The sequence below is a fragment of the Eptatretus burgeri genome, chromosome 1 (genome assembly GCF_056783735.1).
Source record: "Eptatretus burgeri isolate ZD-2024b chromosome 1, Ebu_testis_v1, whole genome shotgun sequence".
Classification (NCBI taxonomy): Eukaryota; Metazoa; Chordata; class Myxini; order Myxiniformes; family Myxinidae; genus Eptatretus; species Eptatretus burgeri.
In genome coordinates this window covers 16,320,242-16,338,287 of record NC_140961.1, presented here as the reverse complement: position 1 = coordinate 16,338,287, position 18,046 = coordinate 16,320,242, and positions in this window count along the sequence as shown.

Sequence of the window (18,046 nt, the reverse complement as noted above, 5' to 3'; positions counted from 1 at the left end):
CTCATAAATTATTAATTTTGATTTACTTCAATTACTTATGCATTGCTTAACACATTTTAGCATGATTTATTCTCTTAAAACTTTTTTCACAGGAGAAAATGACCATATTTTATGTAATTTTAGTCAAAAATAGTCAAAAATAGCTTTCAACTTGAAAGTTAGTTGCAGCAAGAAAAGACATAGCGTGGTTGGATTCACTTATACGATATTTTGTGTACAGTTGTTTGTAGGATTTGTTATCACAGCTAATACAGTTCACAACTCGCAATCCTGTTGCTGTAGTATCTGCATTAGGTTGGCGGCGAACTGCCTGGGAGCGAGAGCTTCTACCTTCAGTTTTGTTCTGCTGAGAAAAAGATGAGTCTTGGCATGGAACTAGATTCTTCTTAGTTATTCTGTCAAGAACTGTCTTCATAGTGTACTTCTTGTAACTTTCTTTAGTCACATGATAACAAAACCCATCTCCTTCAACAAGCTTTAGTCTTTTGGAAACATGGTCATTCTGTATGCCACTGGCTTCCCGTATCCTTTTACAGCCATTGCTTGTGCTTGCTGTCTTATCATCGCCTACTTTTTGGCAGATAATACATTTTGTTGCATCATAACAGAGGTCTTGAGATGACTTTACAAGAGTTACAGACTCCATAATTGGCACTTTATCCAACTCTTCACAACCCTGAAAAAAAATAGGATATTATTAGTACTACATGTTGTACATACTAGGGGAATTGGAGGCACAACCACACACTTAAAGTAAATTTAATTGGACAACTACCTATTTGGAATCAATGCTAGTTTTAATTTTGGCAATTGTATATGACCCCCGTCTCCTCAGGGACATAACAGGTAAATACATGTAAACTATTGTGCACATTCTGGATGAGGCACAACCACATACCAGTGTGTGGCTGTGTCCCAGGCCTGGGGAACAATCACACACTGGTATGTGGTTGTGCCCCATCCATTTACATGTATGGTTGTGCCCCATGTTACATGTGTTCATGTTAATGGGGGTCTGTTTTTGTTTTATTGTTTAGGCAGAAAACATGTCATGATAGTTTCCATTCCATTCTTCCCCAACTTCTGATAATGTATAATCTATCATTTTCTTCATATTCATATGTATCCTAGATATGATTTGACAAGCTGATACGTTTAATATGTGCATAATAATAGTTGACCTTGAAAACATAGGCTAAGGTCAAGGTATTGGAAACCAAATCCATTCAATTCCTTGCGCTTAAATTTTTTTTATTTTATGATATTTAATTTATATTTCTATGTGTTCTCGATCAAATTTTATGACATTAGACAATTTGTCTATTTATAGATAGAATTGGGGGATTCCCTCATTTTGGGGATCAGATAGAATTGGGGGATTCCCCCATATGGGAGATTCCCCCATTTTGCTTTGAAATTTAAATATTTTGATCTAGATTTCACAATTATTCATTAAAATATTTCATTTTAAGAGATACAATTATTCTTTGATATTTCATGTACAACTTTTGACCATTATATTGACTTAAAATCAAAGGTGATCCATTAAAATCTTACCTTTTGTTTGCAGCATTGTTTTCTCATCTTTTTCTTGAAAATCCAGTTGCCAAGAGGAAGTGACATCATAGTTAACCTCACTGTGACATCATAGTTTACCTCACTTAGGTATCCCCAAAAATGACATCATAGACTTTCATATCCCTGTAATTTACTTTAAAATGGTCTGAGGGCTTAGGTATGTATTATACACTAATAGGAAATCACATATGGGGAATCATTTTGTCACCTGATATTTGACCTTAAGTGAAGGATTCAAGGTCAAATAGACCCTCAACAGTGTTCCCTTTGTAAAAAAAAAAGATGTCCTTATCTTTCTAAAAAAAATGGTCTGACGGCTCAGTTACATTTATGTGTTATGAATAAAATGGGAAATAACATATGGAATCTTTTGGTTACATAGTGGTTGGCCTCGAACAATGGGGTCAAGGTCAAATGGACCCAAACAGCATTGTCATTACAGTATTACCTTTATTGAGGAAAAGCCCATATCATTCTAAACATGGTGTGATGGCTCGAAATAAAATATGGAAATTTTTTGGTACTTGACCTTGCCCCGGTATGTGGTTGTGCCCCAAGTTCCCCTACATCTAATTAAGATGAGTGTCTCAAGATAGTCTCTGTAGGATTGAAGCATATGCACATCACTGTTTTAGACCATTAATTAAAGCTTCAATGTTAAATCTTGTCTACTTTTCATTATTTTAGCAGTCATTTTGAGTAAAATCTTGGGATTATGATAATTAGATCAGCTAAAAAAAATACAAAAATGTAACCAATGAATTCCTTGGGGTCAATAAACTATATTTAGTCTAAAAAAATCAACTTTCCATGGCATTTAATTAAGGAGATATCATCATTTGATGAAATACCGCAAAAGTGGCCATTTTGGGGTAGGGGTGACTTTGGTTTACAATGAGCTCTGTTGTCATCACACATAGCCTGATTGTGAGAATATGAAAATTGAATTGCTCAGAGACCTTAATAATGAAACTTTTGGCCAAATTTTATAGCTCTACTTACAATATTAAGTCATTCAGAGACCATCAAACTTTGAGCTACTTTCAAGTTGAAAGCTATTTTTGACAATTTTTGACTAAAATTACGTAACATATGGTCATTTTCCACTGTGAACCAAGTTTTAAGAGAATAAATCATGCTAAAATGTGTTAAGCAATGCATAAGTAATTGAAGTAAATCGAAATTAATAATGTATGGATGCTTAATAATGATTTATTCCATCTAAACCCAATACAGGCATTTTGGTTCAATTATAATTTGCTGGAAGCCAACTGCGAATCCAAGATGGACCCTATAGAGAAAACGTACTTGATCTGGAGGTGTTACCCAAACTTTTTTTGAAGGTCTTGGCATATAGAACAAAAAAAATTAGGGTAATGCTCTAAAAGAATCATGAACATAAACACCCCCCCATCCCCCCGCAGAGCCAGGAGTATTGGCAAAATTGGGCAATGACAAAACATGTATTTTTTATATTTTTTTGACCTTGACCTTTAATTCGGAGGGGTTTGGTGTAAAGTGCAAATATGCCTTGCTCTCGGCTATCGAGCGAGGACAATTTAGTTTCGATTGGACAAGCTTTAGTCAAGTTTTGGTGAAAAATGTTAAAATGCCTATAATTGGGTCATGACCTTAAAATTAGGTCAAGGAGAAAAAAAATTAATGTCAAACCCACATAGTTTTTATTCCATTAATGATGCAAAATTTCATTCCAAATGTCCCTGCAGATACAGCTCGGAAATTGATATCGTTCGGAAATTTGGAATGTTGGGAGTAAAGGAAGAAAATATTTTTTTTATAAATGGTGGTTTTGTACTCCTGGGGGGTCTAAGAAAAGTGTAGTATCATTAAAAATTGAGGGTGCTAATTGTAGAAACAAACTTTAAGACAGCAATCAGCCTTCCCACGTGTTTAGAGGAGGCTTAAAGGGGAACCCAAACGCTCACACCACCTCGATCCTAATCTAACCCTTGGAATCCTACAAAATAGATATGATGTGTCTTTTACCGATTTATAAAGTAGGTAATTTTGCGATTAAAAGTCGAAATCTTCTTCTTCACGATTAGCTGTGACGTCGCATCTGGGAGTCGACCGCCATATCCGTATTGTCTGCTGGTTACATCTCGGTATGATTTAACTCAAACGGAGAATAATTTTCGATTTTACACAAACATGCCGAGTCGATGCATCCTTGGTGGTTGCAGTAATACAAACCGAGATGGTTTCTTGCTGCACCAATGGCCAAAAGACCTTAAGTTTGCCAGAAATTGGACGAGGTTTGTCCGAAATACCGAAATGTTCACTTTTGTGCTCGGAACATTTTACAGAGCACTGTTATGATACAACAGAGATGGCTCGATCTTGTGGTTATCGACCATGATTGAGAGAGGATGCCATCCCCATGATTAAGTGGAGGAAACAGCAGTCACTCAAAACTAACACCAACTCTACCAAGCTACCTACACATGTACACAGACAATTTGAGCGGTGAATCAAACACCTGTGTTTGCCTGCCGTTGACCGATCTCACCTTTGTCAACACCCAACTTGACAGTGGAACATGGCACGGACACAACACAGCACGGAAACTGTATGGATATGGCATGACATGACTACAGACACTATGGTGGGACACGGCACAACCACAGACACGATGGTGGGACATGGCATGACACAACGGTGAGACACGGCACAACCACAGACACAACAGTGGGAAACGGCGCGACACGGCAGGGACACGACCGTGGGACACAGTTCGACATGGCACGGACATGACACTGCAAGGACAAGACGGTTATACATGGCACAGGCACGACTGCAGACAAAAACGGCATCCCGGGAAATTATGAAATGGGACGATGCCGAAATATGCAGGACACCTGGTCAGCCTGCAATGGTGGGACAAATCATTCGTCGCCTATTTTGTTGGTTGTGTCCGAGTGTGCATGGGCAGTGTCCATGCTTAAAACGATTCATCTCCATAATTCTCCCGAAACCATTTCCATAACCAATTTTGTCTCCAATGGTTTCTTCAAAATCCCACTGATCAGATTCAATATATTGAGAACCTTCAGAGTTGCTCATGACGGTGGAATCAGTATCGTAATCCGAGCTCGACATGTGCTGTTTCTCTATGTAAAAGTGCCACTTGGGTCAAGGTGGGTTCTCATTGTGACGTCACTGGCGAAAATCGATACCTTAGGGGTTTTTCCCGGCACTTTGTGATTGGCAAAAATATTTCAATTTTTTATTTCCCCTCTCCCTTTAACTAGAGAGTTCATCGAACACCTTACACCACACAGTCTTGAGATGATATCATAATAATAATAATCATAATAATAATAATAACAATAATGTAACGAGAAAAATATATAATACAAAAAGGCCATGGACAGGGTGTGCGAGCGGCCAGTTTCATTGGTTATGATGACGTAAAATGAGGTAACATTTTGTCCAAGTCCCGCTTAAATGGAAGCGTTTTGAAAGTATCCATAAGGTAATTTTGTGTTCTGCAGTATTCAATTATATAATTCAATCTAAATAAAATGAAGATTTTAAGGGTCGTAGAAAAAAAAAAGTTTTGAAAGTTTACCGCTGGCTTGCTGGACAGCCGATGTTCAAAAGGTATGCAAACTCCCCCTTGTGCTGTGTAGCCTGGGTTTGTGGGACTATAATTTTGTTGAGTCAGGGGGCTTGCCAGGGGGTTTGAAGCCAGGGGAAACCAGCAGTAAATTGTCACCCTAGTGTTTCACAGGCAGGGTCATTCATCAATGTGTATACCATCCCTCGGATGTACTTTGTTGAAGTGGAGGATCCATCTATCTGTATTCGTTGCTGGTGGACATTAAAGATCCGATGGTGTCTTTCTCAAAGAATAAGTGACGTAGTGCTGCCACCCTGAACAAATTATTGCCACAGTCGAACACCATACCTGGAAAGCCGGAACACTTAGGCCAGAATTGTGTCCCCCAATCAATCTTCTGATTCTTATTCTTCTTCCGTTTGCCAGCTTGGCTGCCAGGTAGCTATAATTTTTTGTTGAGGCACAGCTGTGCCTCTGATGCTGTGCCCCTATACCAACACACTGCTAATCATTTCGCCGACCTCAGAAGGATGACAGGCTGAGTCAACCCTACCTGGTGTTAATTCAGCAGCCAACGGAACTCGAACTCAGGACACTAAGATCCCAAGCCAGCAACCCTAACCACGAAGCCCAGACTAGACAAGGTGGGAATAATTACAATTAGTGCCGACGGTGCGTTAAAGACAAAGGATATAGTGGTCGGCACAAATAATATCCTCATCAGTGGATTCAGCATTCGGTTTTGCTACCTGTGAAGCTTAACCGATATACACAGGTGAGAAGGCAGGTGGGAATAATTTCCTGGAAATTTTATTTCTTATACATTCTGCACAATGTGTTGGACATAATATTCTCAAGAAGTTATACTAGTCATCTTGTTTACACCGGATAATATGTACCAGAAAATATAAATATTTAAATCGAACTTTGAAAGTCATTGAGTCATCCACGGGTCATGGACGATGCTGCTCAGAAAATCAGAGCCTACAAGACAAAGTTAATTCCGACTGAACATTCTACCCTTTTGAAAAAGTGATTGCAGCAAAGACAGATCGCTGCTTGGTGCCACGGGGATTGGAGCTAGGGGGCTTGGAGCTAGGGGGCTTGGTGTCAAGGGGCTTGGAGCCAGGGGGCTTGGAGCTAGGGGGCTTGGAGCCAGGGGGCTTGGAGCAAGGGGGCTTCATGCCAGGGGGCTTGGAGCTAGGGGGCTTGGTGCCACGGGGCTTGGAGCCAGGGGGCTTGCTGCCAGGGGCTTGGAGCTTGGGGGGCTTGGAGTCAGGGGGCTTGGTACCAGGGGGCTTGGAGCCAGGGGGCTTGCTGCCAGGGGGCTTGGAGCTAGGGGGCTTAGTGCCAGGGAGCTTGGATCTAGGGGGCTTGGAGTCAGGGGGATTGATGCCAGGGGGCTTGGAGCCAGGGGGCTTGCTGCCAGGGGGCTTGGAGCCAGGGGGCTTAGTGCCCTTCGAATGGTCGCCAATGTCACACCGACAACCTTGATCGACCCATGAAGTTGACGTCACACTACAAGGAACAACAAGGATATCAGAATCAGTTGGAGGCCATTCGGCCCATCATGCCTGCACCACACCAATGAACCAGATTAAATAATTCCGTGAAAACGATTTGATTTCATTGGGGTGACGGTGGTAAGAGTTTACCTTGATCACATAAACACAGTTTGCCTTGATCACCTGATTCACCTGCCACTTTGAATTGTTTCCATGGGGGAGGGAACCCCCCCCCCCCCTGCAGATTGCTGTTGAACACATTTGCGTTTCGACACCGCAATTTCCTCTGCTCTTTCGACGTGGACGCCTCCATGGATCATGATGGAAGGAAACCAAAAACACAATAAAGTATTCCTCCTAATTTAGAGGCTAATTGGAGAAGGATCAGTCAAGCAGAAGGACCATGGAGTCACGAGATGGACTCATGTATCCAACATTCGACCCGCGTGCCTGTGATCGTGTGATATATATGATGCATAAGCTCATGGTGGAGGGAACTGTTAAGGTTCAAATCCCACATACCATATTTGTCCATGTCTATGAATGTCCTTAGTTGCAATTCATATAAATAGCACACTGATGTCTACAAATCTTTGTCCTGTGTGTGATACATACAGAAGTTCCTCCATGAGTCTGACATCAATCAATCTTCGATAATAAAAATAAACATTCAAGACAATGTTTGGTGATAATGTCAATGAAGTACATGTTATATAAATGTGTGTTCCATTGTCATAGTTTAATCTGACAAAAGTTTAAAACATAACCTTTACCTTGGAGCCGTCATGCTGAGCATCACCTGGAGATGCTCGGAGACGCATCTCCTGGTGGAGTACCTTAGAGGTTATTAGGGGAGAGTTGTTTTCAAAACCCAATTTCATTGCAGGTGCTGCAGGGAATGTTGTGGCAGACAAAGGAACAGCAGGTGGGAACTCATTCATTCATCATTCATTCCTTTCCCCCCATGTTCACTCTGTGAGATTGGAGCATTGTGTGTTCATGAACAACTGGGGAACTTGCTGTGAATCCACTTTCCATCTATCCATCCATCCCTTCCATCCATCTCATCCATCCTTTCCCTCCATCCATTCTCACCACCTCTTCATTTGTCCTCGCTCCACCCCCATCCTCTCTCTTGTTTCCAGCAAACAAGAGATCCTCCTTCTCTCACTCCTCTTTAAACTTTAATGAAGTGATAAACAATCGGTGGTTGTAATAAGTTCCCACAGGTGGTTGTGTTGTAGTGTTTGTGTTGTGTTTTGGGGCTGGAGTGTCGGATAGTGTGCGGGTTGGGTGGATGGGTACTTTTTTGGCGGTTGGAGCTGCTGCTGGGTTCAATTCTGTGGTTTAAATTTTGGGATTCAGCTCACGTTGAGAGATTCTGGGCCTTATTGCATTGTGGTTGTAAAACGTTTGCTGAAATTAAATAAAGGCTTGAAACACTGGTGCCTCTGGGCATTTATAAACATTTCAGCCAGCTTGGTCTCTTGCCCGAAGCCGGGTTTCAGGGTTTGAATTGTGGGGCTTGGCGGTGGTTCTAGCAACTGGAGGGGTGTTCGTTTTTCCGGTTCACGCGTTCTTTGGCACGCCGGGCATCTTCAGGCAGTGTTGTACCCCCTCAGAGAGATCCAGTTCGACAGATGGTAAGCAAGGTGGCAGCTGCTGTTCAAGTCATCTACCTCAAGGAAAGCCCATGTTATAATCTCTTTAATATGGCAGGTGCTGTTTGAAAGTGATGGGTGCTTTTGCTATCCTGTTTCAACGTCCTGTTTCAACATACCCCCCATATCGTTCAATCCTGTACTAATGCCGGCAGACGGGATGAACCCCCCTCCCCCCCCCCCGCTTCCCCTCAAGGCCCCCTCCCAAATGCAAGTCTACCCCCCCTCCATCAAGTCCCACCACCAAACACAAGTCCAGAACACCCCCTTCCCTTCCCCACTTCCCCCTCTTTGCTACCCCCATCCTCTTCACTCTCCCCCTCCCCTTTATTGTTCCCACACCACTTTCTTGCTTTCCCCTCCTCGCTCCCCCTTCTCTTTTTCACCCCTTCTCCTTCCATCCTCTCTCTCCCTCTCCCTCCTCTCCCCCCACCCCTCCCCATCTCTATCTCTACCACTTCCCTGCTTCACTTTCCCCTCCTCCTCCCTCTCCCTTTCTCTTTCTGTTTGTCTCTGTCTGTCTGTCTGTCTGTCTGTCTGTGTCTCTCTCTCTCTCTTTCTCTCTCTCTCTTTCCTCTCTCTCTGTCTCTCCCTGCTGGTGGTTTGGCTTCTGGGTACGGTGTCATGGCCGCCGTAGGCTCCTGCTCTGTGTTGTGAGTCCAGTGTTATTCTCTACCCTGTCGTTTAATATTTTCATCGTCTTTTTTTCCTCTCCCCCCTCTGCTTTCCGCTCCCACCCCCTTCTTCTCGACTCTCCTTCCCCCCTCCTTTCCACCACCTTCCCCCCTCCTTTCCCCCTCCTTTCCCGTCCCCGTCCCCTCCACCCTGTTTGAGTTCGTTACTCACCCCCACCCTTTTTCCCCGCGTGGTTCAAGACGGTTTTGTGTTTATATTTTTCGTTCCCTTACCTTTCCCTTTTCTTCTTTGGGACGAGAGAGAGACAGAGAACCCACAAGTTGTGGTATAGGTAAGCTTCGAGCTGGTAGCCTACTCCGTTATCGAGTGCGTTCCTGTTTACCTGTATTACAGGTGTGTTTTTTTGTTTCGGCGAAACACACATCGGAGGAGTCATATGACCTTTCTCCTCATTCCCTCCCTCACTCCCTCCCCTTACTTCCGTTCTTTGAAATCAAAGAATGTCGACACGTTCCCACTACGCGGCCTATGAGGCCTTGACAAGGAAAAATGGCGTCGTGTTCATTCCTCCGAACGATGTCAGTGTTGATGACATTGTTACTGCCATTGGTAATATGGTTGGGTTTGAAAAAGTCCGCGCAGCCTCTCGCATGAATAAACGAGTAGTTGTTTTTGTATCAGACGATCATTTAGTTCATGACATCGTCTCGACTGGAATAACATCTGAAAATGGTTATTTCATCTTAGCCTCCCCTCTCGCCACAACTTGTACCAAAATTGTACTCAGTAATGTCCCACCTTTCATCAGGAATGAGGCGCTGGTAAAATAATTATCTCAATTCGGGACCGTAGTCTCTCAGATTACAGTGTTAGCTTTGCGATGCCGGAACGAGCAGGCGAGACACGTGATGTCTATCAGGCGACAGGCGTACATTGTGCTTCCCTCGTCTAATGTCGATAAAGTGCTTCATGTGGTCTTTAAATTTCGCATCAATGGACATGAGTACCAGGTGTATACATCGACGGAAACACTGAAATGTTTTAACTGCAATGGTTTCGGCCATTTAAAACATTTCTACCCGAAGACTGCTTCCCCAACAGCCGAGGATACTATTGCTCCGTCTAATGCGGCCCCACCTGTAAGCACCGACGACCCTGTTACAGTCTCAGAGAACGAAACATCAGACCCTAAGGATACAGAGGACAGTACCTCAAGTGTTTGGGATGGGTTTACAACTATTCCCTTATTAAGGAAAAGAAAAAACGGATAAGAACGAACTTAACCCACATAAAGGGGGAAAAAGTGGTTTTGGCTGTGAGTGAAACAACTTCAGGCTTATGTGACACAGTGTCAATGAAAAATCGGTATGAGTCACTCTCAAATGATGAAATGGACCCTGTTGGTAGATCAAGGTGAAGGGGATTTACTCCCAGAGAAAATTATGAAAACGACAGTTAAGATCCCTACTTCTGATAAGGAAATTGAACCATGTAATGATCTTACCGAAAAAAGAACTAAAAACTGTCTCCAGAACCCCCCAATCGTGCCACGAGTTAACCACCAACGACTCCTCAATGGTGGAAATTACTCCACCGAATACCCCTGAAGTCATACCTGAGTGTTGTGACAAAGCTCTGAAAAAATCTCATCCTGAAAAACCTGAGGCACACGCTGATACTACCACCCCCCCTCCCCCCCTCTACCCCTCTACATTACTCAAGGTGGAATCAGAGCCTCCCTCACCCCTCCCCTCCACTTTGAAAACAGAACAACCTGATACCTGTATACCACAGAGTATAAACACGGTTTGTGAATTAGAAATTGAAAATTTTCCAGATAGTCCTTCTGACATGTCAGAAGGAGAACCAGATGACATCGAAGAGTTCCTGACAAACAGTACTCCTAATGTCTCACCATCGCAAATCCTTAAATTCCTAAATCATACTTTAAGGAAAAGACATTGATATAAAGGAATACTTTTCTGACTTACATGGTTTTATTGAAACAGCAAAAAATATCATTCGTCGACCTAATGATTACCATTTCACCGAGCTACAGTGCAGTCGGCTTAAAAAACACATTGTTACAGCTTAAATGGAAATGAAATGATGACCTGCGTGCACTTCTTTGCTTGCCACCTCTTCATCACTATGGCCGTCTTTGGCAGCCTAAACATAAATGGTGGAGCAAGCCAGTCGAGGATGCTCCAAGTAGTCAACCTCATTAAACAACGGAAATTAGATATAGCTTATATTTTTTTTACAAGAAACCCACTCTACTCTAGCATCGCACAGTGTTTGGAATAAAATGATGAAAAAGACCGGCTATTTTAGTGATGCCAACTCTCGCACGGCAGGAGTTGCTTTTCTGCTTAGTCTGCACTTTTGCCCTCGACAACTTTAATTTCAGGAAATAATCCCAGATTACCTTGCTTCCCTGGATTTTGTTGACAATAATATTTAATTTATTTAATAAATGTCTATGCTCTTTCAAAGAGCACAGATCGCCGAAGTTTCTTGAAATGGTTACGACTCTACATGAGGCAATTAGATTTGCAAAAGTGCATCATAATGGTAGGTGACTTCAATTGCACCCTTCAGCCCGCACGTGATTGGAATGGTGCAGAGCCTCACCCCGGATCAGCCAGACTGCTGTCTGACATAATAAGGGATATTAGTCTTCAAGACATATGGCGGATACAAAATCCAAACACCCATCAGTTTACTTGGAGTAAAGTTGCCAACAATCAGGGGGCCCTCGCCCGGCTGGATAGATTTTACATAAACTCACCCCTTATTAACCTCTCACCTCCCACGAGAATTTCTCCATCTGGTTTCTCAGACCATCATCTTATCACCACGTGCTACCGAATCGGGTCGTTTCCAAATCGCCACTCTTTTTGGAAACTTAACATCTCCATATTTGACAACCCCTCTTTTAATAGTGCCTTTCAAAGTGTATGGTCCAATTTAGTAGGTGCTAAGCCCCAATTTAAAGACCAGCGATTATGGTGGGACAACATAAAGGTCCAAATTCGAAATTTCTGTCAACATTTCTGCTCTTTAAATACACAAGTAGAACGCAGAATAAAAGTGGAACTGTAGAAAGAAATTCTACAGATTCAAAGCAACCTAAAAACCCACCCTGCCCCCCAACAAAAACTAAGACTGCATGAGAAAAAGTCTCTTCTCAATAATATAATCACCAACCATACCCAAGGAGCGTTAACGAGATTACGCTTTCAACACCTTCATCTCTTAGATAACCCAACCCAGTTTTTCGTTGACTTTGAATCCAAATCGCCTCATTCCCTAATCACTGCTTTAAAATGTCCTGATAACTCGGTCACTACTAACCCGGTAGACATTAAGAACAACGCAAAACTTTTCTTCTCTAAACTTTACCAGGCAAAAAATGTTGATTTAGAACTGGTTTCTCAATTGGCGGATGGTATCAGTGTTCTATCCCCCAGACAAAAGGTGGATTTAGAATCACCACTCACATTCGAGGAACTTTCTGTTGTCCTTAAGAGCCTGAATGGAGGGAAATCACCTGGGCTGGATGATCTACCAGCGGAGTTCTTCAAAAAATTCTGGGACCTGATTGGACCTGAATTGCTTTTGGTCCTCCAAGAGAGCCTGGAGAAGAATGAACTCCCACTAAGTTGCAGAAGATCTGTGGTTACTTTGATTCCTAAAAAACTGAATCCCTTGCTCATCTCACAGTGGAGGCCAGCGTCCCTGCTGTGTGCAGACTATAAAATCCTCTCTAAAGCTCTGGACTTACGTATTTCACCTCCACTAAAGGATATTATACACATGGACCAAACCTACTGTGTCCCCAGGTGTAATATCCAGGATAGTATCTGTTTTTCGAGATGTAATTGATGTTTGTGAGATAAATCATGGAAGTTGTGGCCTGGTCTTCTTGGACCAGGAGAAAGCATTTGACTGTGTTTCTCACACATACCTTTTTGAAGTTTTTAAATCCTTTCGTTTTGGCCCCCGCTTTTTATCACATATAGTTATGTAATTATATTATTCAAACATAATGGCCTTGTTAAAAATAAACAATGAACTTGTACCCCCATTTGGGGTTGGGAGAGGGGTAAGGCAGGGCTGCCCTCTTTCAGGAATACTGTATACTCTTTCTCTTGAACCCTTCTTAAACACCCTTCATAAATCCTTATCTGGTGTCACTATGGGAACTAATCCCTTAAAAAGCATCGCCTATGCAGATGACATCTGTGTATGCATAAATCATGGAGAAGACATTGTTAAGATGACGAGCACCTTGGATCTCTTTGGTAAAGCATCATCAGCAAAAATAAATTGGGCTAAAACAGAAGCACTGTGGCTCCAACCCTCTACGTATCCTTTATCCACCCCCCCCCCTTTCCCTCTCCCTCCTTGTCCCTCTGGCAATATTTCTTGGAAAAGTGACGGGATCAAGTTCTTGGGAGTGTTTCTTGGTCCGGGCGATTTTGTGAGGGATAACTGGGAAGGTTTGTTGGCATGCATGGAACTAAATTTACTGAAATGGAAGAGTTTACTCTGCCAACTGTCCTACCAAGGCAGGGTACTAGTCATCGACAGTCTGGTCACCTCAACGTTATGGTACAATATTCTTTCCCTACAGCCACCTGCAGACATCGTGGACAACATACAGAAATGCATCACTCGTTTCTTCTGGTCTGGAAAGCATTGGCTGCGACTGGAAATCCTGAACTTATCAGTGGCTGAAGGTGGCCAAGGACTTGTGAATGTCAAGTGCCGCATCATGGCTTTCGGCTGCGAACAGTGTGGCGCTCCTTGTATGAACCCTGTTTGGTCTGAAGACAACTCACCAGTTGCGTCTTCCGACAAGCTGGAAAATTGAACTTTGCACAAGAGTTGTTCTTGATGGACTCAACCATGATAGATTTATCTGGGTTACATGCTTTTCACCAAAGCTTACTCAATGCATGGCAAGCTTTCGGCTGCCGTCGTGACCCCTCGACCTACACTGAACCCATGTTCTTCAATGAGCCACTGTTTCACAACAGTTTATTTGAAGGCAATGAAGGGGAAAATGCTTTCATTCAGCAGTTCACAAACAATGCAATAACGAAAGTGTGCCACTTGAAGAATGTCACCAATGATAGGTGGCTAAGTGCCACTACTCTTGCGACAGAGGTTGGCATTAGATCATGTCACAAAGTGGACATCGTGCTAAAATCGGTACTACACACCGACTGTGCCTCACAAAAAGTTTGGAAAAAAACCCTCCCATACCCACCTCTGACTTTTCCCCACCTTTCCCAAACCTTTATCTATCTGGCTCTACTAGTCCAGAACCTATTGGTTTTGGCCAATCTCGATCCTTTTCTGGGAATAACTGAAAAACCCTGAACATACAATGCCTAAAAGTCCTTTTTCCCTCTTTGTCCTCCCCCGTATCCTGTAGATGGGTCACAGTCTTACCAAAAACTCCTCCTCTTTATCCTATTTGGAATTGGTACTATGGACCGCCTGTACCAAAATCGGTTGGAGATCTCCAATGGAGAATCGCACATTGGGTATTGCCAACAAATTCTCTAATTCACCGTTTTTCACAAACAAAAAGTGAGCAATGTTCCTTCTGTGGACAAACCGAAACACTACCTCACGCGTATATATGCTGTAACCGTTTAACCCCTTTATTTGTTTTCCTGAAGATGCTTTTGGCATGTCTCTCGAGTCATTTTGATTTTCCAACCTTTATTTTTGGCCCGAGTATGCCCTTCAACTCCCCAACAGCAATCCTAATTCATTTTGTCCTTTCACAAGCTAAGCTCGCTATATATGAAACAAGAAAATCAAAAATGTGTAATGATTTGTATACAACAGATAGCTTAGGAGTGTTTAAAGCCCTTTGTGTTTCAAGAATCAAACTGGAGTTCTGGTGTTGCTCTCAGGTTCAGGTGTTTGAGACCCAATGGTGTGTAAACAATGCCTTCTGTAAAGTATCTGAGGGTTAGTTAAAATTTTATTATTAGTTAGTTACTGTATATCCTCTGTCTAAACTTTTTTGTTGTTTGTTTATGATGTTAAATTGTGTGCAACTGTGTGAGCCTTTGCAGGTGAGGCAATCAATTTTTATAATAAAAGTCTCTCTCTCTGTCTCTCTCTGTCTCTCTGTCTCTCTGTCTCTCTGTCTCTCTGTCTCTCTGTCTCTCTGTCTCTCTGTCTCTCTGTCTCTCTGTCCCTCTGTCTCTCTGTCGCTCTCTCTCTGTCTCTCGCTCTCTCTGTCTCTCTCTGTCTCTCTCTGTCTCTCTCTGTCTCTCTCTGTCTCTCTCTGTCTCTCTCTCTCTCTCTCTCTCTCTCTCTCTCTCTCTCTCTCTCTCTCTCTCTCTCTCTCTCTCTCTCTCTCTCTCTCCCTCTCTGTCTCTCTCTCTCTCTCTCTCTCTCTCTCTCTCTCTCTCTCTCTCTCTCTCTCTCTCTCTCTCTCTCTCTCTCTGTCTCTCTCTGTCTCTGTCTCTGTCTCTGTCTCTGTCTCTGTCTCTGTCTCTGTCTCTCTCTCTGTCTCTCTCTCTTTCTCTCTCTCTCTCTCTCTCTCTCTCTCTCTGTCTCTCTGTCTCTCTCTCTCTGTCTCTCTCTCTCTCTGTCTCTCTCTGTCTCTCTCTGTCTCTCTCTGTCTCTCTCTGTCTCTCTCTGTCTCTCTCTCCCCCTGCTGGCTGTTTGTTCATTGTATACTGTCATGGCCGCTCCTTGCTTCATGTCGTGAGTACCCCTCCTCTGCTGTGTTGGTGTTTCCACTTTCCCCACATTTCGTTTCCCATGTGTTCGTTTTCTACTTGTGGACTTTTCCCGTGTTTTTTTTCCTTCCTGTCTGGAGAAGGAAGCAAGAGAGAGAGAGAGAGCCCATGGTCTCGTGTCGAGAAAATCGTAGGCCGAAGGCCTGTCATGGCCGCCGGGGGAGGTTTTTCTCTTTCACTGCGACCGTGTTCTTTGTTAATTCTCAACTTTAATCGTTGATTTCATGGTGTTTGTGAAAACGCCTTTTTTTCTCTCTCGACAAAGTTGACTAAATTGTCGAGTTAGAATGGCGGGTGAATGTTTCCATGTCGACATGTTCGAGTCACTAACTCGAAAACACGCTGTTTTTTGCTTCCCTCCCAGTGAGGTGGAACTTCACAATGTGCTTTCCGCCATTGGTAACATCGTTGGTTTACATAATATTCGTGCTGCTTCCCGCATGAATAAGAAGTTTGTGGTGTTTGTGTCGAAGGAACACATGGTCGCCACGGTGGTTGAGCATCGCCTGTTCATCGAACCGAACACTTCCCTCTCTGTGTTCGCTTTACAGGCCCCAACAGTTAAAGTTAACATTAATAATATCCCACCATTTATAAGGAATCAGGACTTGTGTAACCAGTTAAACAAGTTCGGTAATGTTGTGTCGAGGATCTCAATGGTGCCGATGCGTCATGTTAGCGATAAATTTAACCACGTCATGTCCTTTAAAAAGAGTGGTTTATATGATACTACCTGAAAATGGTAAAACACTGAATGTTGTACTCGGTGTAAAAATCAATGGTTTTGAATATAAAATGTATGTCTCCTCAGAGGTTATGACGTGTTTTGGGTGTGGTGCTTACGGGCACGTGAAGAGTGTTTGTCCCAATGCAGTTATACCGCAAAAAAAGTGAAGGTTCGGTGAGGAACGATTCTTCCTCACCACAAACTAATGGGGAGAAGGTGAATCGGGAGCCTAGCCCCCCCGGTGAGGTGTTCGACGAATTGGACTCGTCCACCCCGACCGCGCTGGAGAGAGGGTATGTAATCATGATGTAATTATCCACCCCCACCAAACAAGGAAGTGAAAGTAGTTGCTTCCTCTCCTTTACCATCCACTGTACAGGACAGTGTGGACGATATGGAGGTATCTTTTACGGATACCAGGAAAAAAGGCCAAAACCGTGAAATGTTGATGCCTTTTATGCGAAGGAGCAAAATAAGGTCCAGATCGTGTCAGGCTCGGTGGACCTCCAAGGTGCGTCTGACATTGGAAACCCCTTGGTGGTACCGGAGTCGTGTGCGGATGTAGAAACTTCGCTTGTTCCACTGGCCGACTCTGAGCGGGACACAGAGAACAGTGAAGTATCTCAGGATGTTTTTAGTGTTTGTCCTGTTAGCCAAACTTGTTCAGACGAGTTAACAGCTATGTCTGACGGTGATGGAGAAATAGATAAAGGGAAAATCCCTGTGGGTTAAATGTCAACCCCTCCCTCACAGATGATAATTAAGGGTTATAGAGGGGAAGGACATGGACAAGGCAAATTCGGAGGGGTCCCTAAACAGAGCAAAACTTTCTGTTGAGCCAAAAGTAAATGTTCCACAAGTAATAGGAGAGACCATCGATGAAGCACTTGATTCAGATGAAACCTCTTCCACCCCACATTTTAGTGCTTTTAGCTCTCAAGAGGATGAAGGGGGAAACGACACAACCTTAGTGTCTCAAGAAAATGTGATTAAATTCCTGGATGATACATTCAGGAAAAGATACGTAAAAATAAAAGATTACTTCCCGAATTTACATGATTTCATTAAAACTGCAAGGAGTATGATTTGTGATCCTTCTCAGGCTAACATGTCAGAGCCTCAGTTCCAAAGGTTAAGGAAATGTGTTACTCGGGCTGGTAAAGAGCTTCAAGAATAACTAACAGAATGGAGATAAAAGTAGCATCTCTGAACATCAATGGGGGCCGCAGTTGTGTGTGTCACCTGCAGGTATTTCAGCTCTTCCAAAATGAAAAAATTGATGTGCTAATGCTACAGGAGACGCATGCAAATCAGTCTACTGAGGATGAGTGGTGTAAAATCTTTAAAGGTTGTCTTTTTTTTTTTCGAGTGCGCTTTTTGAGGCCAAGGCTGGTGTGGCAATAGTGTTGCATCCTCGACTCCAGCCTTCAGAGATAACTTGTAAGGAAATTTGCAAAGGTTACTTACTGTCTGTGCAATTTGTCAGAAGTAACCTAAAGATTTGCATGACAAATGTTTACTGTCCTAGTGCTAACTCTGAAAGAGGTGGCTTTCTGTACAAGTTGGCAGAGTTTGTAAGC